This window comes from Crocodylus porosus, unplaced genomic scaffold, assembly GCF_001723895.1.
Source record: "Crocodylus porosus isolate Cpor-Errol unplaced genomic scaffold, CroPor_comp1, whole genome shotgun sequence".
Lineage (NCBI taxonomy): Eukaryota > Metazoa > Chordata > Crocodylia > Crocodylidae > Crocodylus > Crocodylus porosus.
In genome coordinates this window covers 1697989-1704432 of record NW_017728943.1, presented here as the reverse complement: position 1 = coordinate 1704432, position 6444 = coordinate 1697989, and positions in this window count along the sequence as shown.

The following is a 6444-nucleotide window of genomic DNA, read 5'->3' as shown; positions in this document are numbered from 1 at the left end:
TGGTATAGTACTAAATGTCTCCAGGGTGAGGCTTCTTACAACATCTTTGGGAAGCTGTTTCACTGCCCCCTGGAATGTGTATTAGGCAAAGGCTTTTCCTAAATAATATCCATCCCTCCTAGCTATTTTCTTCCACTGATTTTTCTATCAGTTGCCTTGGATTTTCCTTTTCTTGGTTGCAACCTATTGCTCCCACTTATACCCTCCCTACACAGTTCCTCACCCTTCCAATATTTGCAGATGGGTGTCAGGTTGCTTCTGTAGCAGCTGCTCAGCCAAGATACTTAGTTCTTTTAATCTTTCCTTGCAAATCAATCCTTCCATCTCCATGATTGTTTTTGATGCTCTTCTCTGAACTGCCTCCATCTTCCTAGTAATGAGGTGCCCAGAACTGATCACAGTAGTGTGACTGCTGGTGTGTTTTTCACATGATGACTGTAAAATGCCGTAGCACTGTTTTATGGCCCTCATTACCACACTTTGCCTCACTGGAAAGTGCAGCATTACTGGCTACATCCTGATAAGAGCTGGGGAGTAGAGACTGGGCATTCACCCACATGTTAAACGCCTCTCCTTAACTGGTGTGTAATGAAGAGGTGGGTTGTCCCCATAGACAGCTCTGGGCTGCCTTCCTGCTGTGTCTAGGCTTCACGCTGCTTCTGGAATAAAGACTTTGTCATATTGATTGGTTCAGGCTGGATTTCCTCTCAGAAACGCGAGCTATCGACCTGCCAAGGCTGACAGGGTCAACAGCGTGATTGGGGCAGCTGTCATCTTCTGAGCAACCCAGTTTGCTCTGATGAACAGCTACAAAGGACTTGGACGAGAGACCCTCTTTCAGAGCCTTTCACTCAAATACAATGAAATTAAACCAACAACGTTGTTTGTTCTTCCTTACCCGGAGTTAGCAAAACATGTGCATCCCACATGGGCAGAATCTGAATGTTGGCTTGCTGGCTAGAATCAGTCGGCTGTCCCAGGTGAAAGATGGGAAGCAGAGTTCTCAGTAGAGTATCTGTCTGCCAGACTGGGTCCTTGGAACATGGGATCAGTGCCCATTCAAAGAATAGACTGCCAGAGCAGGCAGTACAGGCAATAAACGGAGCTTATCTTGTGATAATGCAGAGGAGATTGAAATGAAGGGATCTGCCTGGAGACATGTTGCAAAGTTAGCTCTAACAGGGAGGTCAGGAAGACAGTGAATTGGCTAAATATGTGCTTCCTGCCATACATATTTCCACACTTCCTCTAGTAAATGCGTAATCCCCTTGCTGATCCCTGCAAATACCTTCCACACACCAGGAAATATAGGGATAAAACCCCAGTGTCTTGGATCCTGAAATGAATCCCCAGCTTTGGAAGATCTAGCTCGGGAGTGATATTTTAGGCAAGTGCAAAGGGGGCCTAAAATGATGCATCTTACATGCTCAGGGCCTGGGAATGAGTAGCCAAGCAGGAAAAGCCACTCACAGAAAGGGATTAGTGAGGTTAGCTTTTCTCCTTCCCACCTGTAAGTTACAGTGACTTACTCTGCCATGAGTAATATGCACATCCCTGCAGAATCTGACCTTCAATCCCGAACCTTTATCTGACAGAGGGAGCCCAACCTTGTTACTATCGAAGGCACTAATCCAGGGAAATGAACCTCATTGCCATGGAGATAATAAATTAAACCCTCTGTTTCAGAGATTCTCAGATCAAACAGCTTGGGTATGATTCTGCTCTTTTTGGCATCTCTGCAAATCACCAGCTGGAATAGCTACCTGGATGTAAGCAAGCCAAAAGCGGAGCCCCTTTCTTTGATTCCCCATTGGTAACCATTCCCCATAGCTCTGGGGAAGCACGACTGATCCTTAGGATATGACAGAATGTAAGAGCCCCTTTCATTTAGACTGACACGTTCACCTCTCACTAGCAATACTTAGGCCATGCTCTCCAAGTGACAAGGCTCTCCTCAGAGACCCATGCACAGGTCTCTCCTGTTTTGAGCAAAGGCAGCGTGTTATGACCTGCCATTGATGTGGCTGTTGCCCCAGGAAGAAAAGAATCATGGCAATGTAAAACAGACAGCAGAGACACCCAGTTAGATGGGCTGCATCTGCAGTTGGGCTGGCAGCCAGATAAGGTAAGTGAAAACTTCTGCTCCCATTGTAACCTTATTCAGCTCTTTTCATGAATGTACTATCCACTGCTGTTGAATACACCTCCTACACTCTTTATCTCAGTGAGGTTGCAGCTTTTCCTGGCTCTGTGCAATGACACAGGTGCTCTTGCAGTCCCAGTGTCACCGCTCTGAAGTCAAATTGATCCCCAAGAGGCTCCAAGGTTTTGCTCTCGAAGAGACCAATTTCCAAGGGGCTAACACCCAGATGTTCCCTGACTCCTGGGTTCTTTGAGGGAGCCATGAGGGAATTCAGGCAAGGGGCAGGTTTATGGACCAGCATATCTGGTTTCCAAGGAGGTCAGTGCAGGGTTTCTGACCTCTCAGGAAGACAGAGGGTTTCAGTTGTTTTGCCAGGAATGAGTCCTGACCTAACACACCTTCCTGCCATCAAAATTCCCCTTATCCACTGAACTGCACCTACTCTCTGACCCAGTCTTCAAGTCTGTTCCTGACCCTTTCTCAGGCTGGGGCAGTCAAGAAGAGGGCAAGGAAGAGCCAGTGTGGGCACCACAGCATCGAGAGTGAGAGAGTAGGCCTGGGTAGCTGAGGAGTGGAGTATCCTTGGGAGAGGAGAGGGGATGTAACAGGGCGGTGAGGAGTTACACAGGGGTCTCTTTCTCTGCAGGGGAGGCAATTGAAAGTGAAAAGTGAGGGAGAAAGGGAGTGAGGAAATGCTTTGAGGGAGATGGTCTTGGGAACGGGCGCTCAGATCCCTATCTCTGGGGGATGTATTTGTTGGAGGCTGGGACTCCTTCCTCAATGCTAAGGTGCATTGTCAGAAGCCGTCACTGAAACACTCCAGATACTCGTTCTCCTCAAATCCTCTCTCTGCCTGAGTGTCACAAACCCATCCATAGGGTACCCCCGGAGCCCCAAGTTTCTCCCCACTGTCTCTCTGCCTGTCCCAAGGAACAGACTTAGGTTTGCCCTGGGACAACTCCTTATCACCGCAAGCCTCAGCTCCACTGTCCTTATACATGGCTGGAGCAGAGGACTCTCTAGCAACCCTATGTGGCCTCTCCTTTGGATTGTGGATTAAATTTTAGGCCCCTCATTCTGCAGAGCGGGTAAGCCTGGAATATCACTTGCCCAGAGATCATTCTCTGCCATAGACAATCAGGAGAGACAAAACCACCAAAATGATTTATTATATAGGAGAAAAGAATTATACAAGCAAAACTGGCCATAGGTTTGGAGACACAAATTAAAAGTCAATACAATTTTCTTACCTTCTCATCTGGCTACATCCTAGCACTCCTGAGACACCTGCCAGTATTTCCAGAGTTCAGCCTCCCTACTGATTCTGTCAGCCCTGACTCCTGGGGACCTTGAACCTCCAAAACTTGGGATCCAAAGATCAAGTCTATCACACAGATAACCTCCTAAATAACTCCAAGTCCATCCCCTGCATCAATATTTTCATGATTCTCATGAGTCACAGGATCCTCCAGAAATGTCTCTCTTGGGGACACCTGGCATTCCTTTGACTGGTGGGCCACTTCTCTCAGCTGCCTCTTAGCTCCCAGATCACTCCACCCCTCATAAGGGGCTATTGAGGAAGGAACCTGGGAGTTGAAAGCAGCTGCATGTGATGCCAGTCGTATCATTCCCTTCCACTCTACTGAAACTGGTGTGCCTTGACCACACTTGACCAGTGGGCCATCTATGTTTGAGTGAGCTCTTGCCTGTTTGGGGGAAGGTGGAGGGGAATATTCTTAAGTGGAATTGGGGTAAAAAACTCTTGTGTGTTGTTTTGATTTCTTGTTTAGCTAAGCTAATTTGCTGCTGAAGATCATAGAGAATCATACAATAGGGATGGCAGGGACCTCAAGGAATGCAGGAATGTGTGTTTCCTAAACCTTTGGTGTCCAATGTGTATCCAGGCTCTGATTATTTTCATACTGCAGGGTGGTCTGCAGCTCTAATTCATGTGGAGCCCCTCAGAATTACTCATGTGGGCATTTCCACCCAATTCTTTGTCTTGAGGTTATGGCAGGATTACATTCTAGATAAGGGGTCCCTGAGTCCTCACTCCCTGTGGTATGGGATGTTGTCGCTGCTCACATGTAAAATGTACAGGGCCCCAAGATGCAAAATTCAGACTCTGATTTAATGTGACCCTGTTCACAGTGGGAATGGCACATTCCTATACCGCATAGAAATACGATACTTCCCAGTGACAGATGCCGGTGATCTTAGCAGCTCAGCTATATGGCTAGCTGTATGTTCGTGAATGCCGCTGTAATAGGATGGAAGTTTTCCTTCATTGGGAATGAACTGTGTCATTTGTGCCCAGTTTTCCTGTGGGAAAAACATGCTGAGTCTTTTATCTGCTTTGGGAAGGAACATCAGGCTCTGAGCTGCAGTAAGCAGGGGCAGTTCAGCTGCAGGGCATCAAAGTGCAACAGCAGAGACTGGTGTATGGGCTTATGACATTTTGTGATCATCAGCTACTGAGTCAGCACTTGCCCATCGGGGGGGGGGTTGGGAGATGGAGAGAGTGGACAAGGGTCAGAGATAGAGAGAGATGATGAAATAGGAACAAGAGGGAGGAGAAAGAAGGCATTCAGAGAGAATAGTGGATGATTAGAGAGACATATCAGGAAATCATGCCTCACTCGATGCATATAAAAAGCCAGATGCTGGCAGTTCTGGTGTAAATTTGGAATGAGCCCATTGATATCAGTGGGATTACAGCCATTTACTTCAGAGCAGAATTTGGCCTAACACCAGCATCTCAGTATCATTGTACAGAGTCCTGGGGGAAGAAATGAAAGGGCAAAATCCAAAGTCTGAGCTTGTTAAAGATGGCTACTCCTGTGTGACTATTGAATTACAAACTGGTTGGCAGCACCATTGAATGTGATTTTCACAAGCAAATATGGAGTAGAGGAGTGTGTGTGTGTCTTTAGTCTTTCATCCCAGGGGTAAAATCTGACACACACACTCTACAGACCCCCGGGCTTGGACCTCACAGGTCTTTTTCTGGAGTAAGGTAGCAACCATCCTCCTCTCTCAACGAAACTGTTTAAGTGGATTTCTACAAAGGAACAAAGGAAGCTTCAAAAAGAGGTGTTCACCCCGAGCTACTTCCTACCATAGGCGACTGGTAGGAGTTGCACAGGGGTACATGGCTAACTCTGATGTGGTTGGTAGGGCTGGTGCCCCCCGACAGGGTTGCTGGCAGCGGCAGCTTGTGCAGGTGCCCCCCACTCAGATTCAGGAGGTACCAGTCATTCATGCTTCCGACTCTTCTGCATGAGGGGAGATATCACCTAACATGGCATTTGTGCCACCATAAAAATGTTTATGGTAGCACAACTGACAAGGGCATGGTCCAATAGCACTGTAGCTCTCTGGAGAAAGAGGTAGAAGGCTGGAACATGTGCAAACTCCAGTTCTGATCCTGCTCATCTCTGTGTCTATACAATGGAGTTAGCAATACTTTTAGGCCCTCCCTTTTCACAGAGTCTGGGAAAGTTTGATCCACTGAGTCCTCTTGAAGATTTTGACCACACTCAGCATCAGTATTCTATTGAACACCTCTCAGAAAATGAGCAGGATGGGCTAGCACAACTCTCCATAGGAGCAGTGTGTCTCTGAATTTATTTTTATGACTCATCCAACTTTTTCCCTTGACATGAGCAAAAGGCAGAGGCTTCACATCCATCCCTGGCAGGTTTTCATCCCTCCACACATGAGTGTCATGTGAAACTCATAAGTGGCCCCCAGAAATAGGCTAGGTTAAACACTGCATGCTAGTTCCTGCCTTCAAACTTTTTATCTATTTTACTAAAAAGCAATAGGTAATTACATTCCTGACAAGGACGGTAACATATTAATGGGAGTTATAAATAACAATGAATAAATAATTTATACGCAAGAAAGAAATAACACCGCTACCCAGAGCAGGCACATAAACAGACAATCCAAAGCAAAAAAAACCCTGGCATAGAAGGTAAACACCTTGCGATGTTATGAAATGGGGCAGCACGGCATCTGGCTCCACTCTCATTTCCACTGAGATTGTATGAAAAGTGAAGTGGAGTTATTTGCTGGGCATATTGCTGGGCCTGATACTCACATGTATTCAGTTTCCATTTGGAGTTGCTGGGAAGGATATTTGAAAACATCTATGAGGATGTCTCCCTGGCTAGTGCAGCGCCCTGTAGAGAAATGAAGGGTAGACCTGGGATTAGAAGTGTTATAGCCACATCAGTACAACACTCTGCCCAGGTGAATTCTAATGAGGCTATACTTGTTCTGAGACCTGAGCTAGT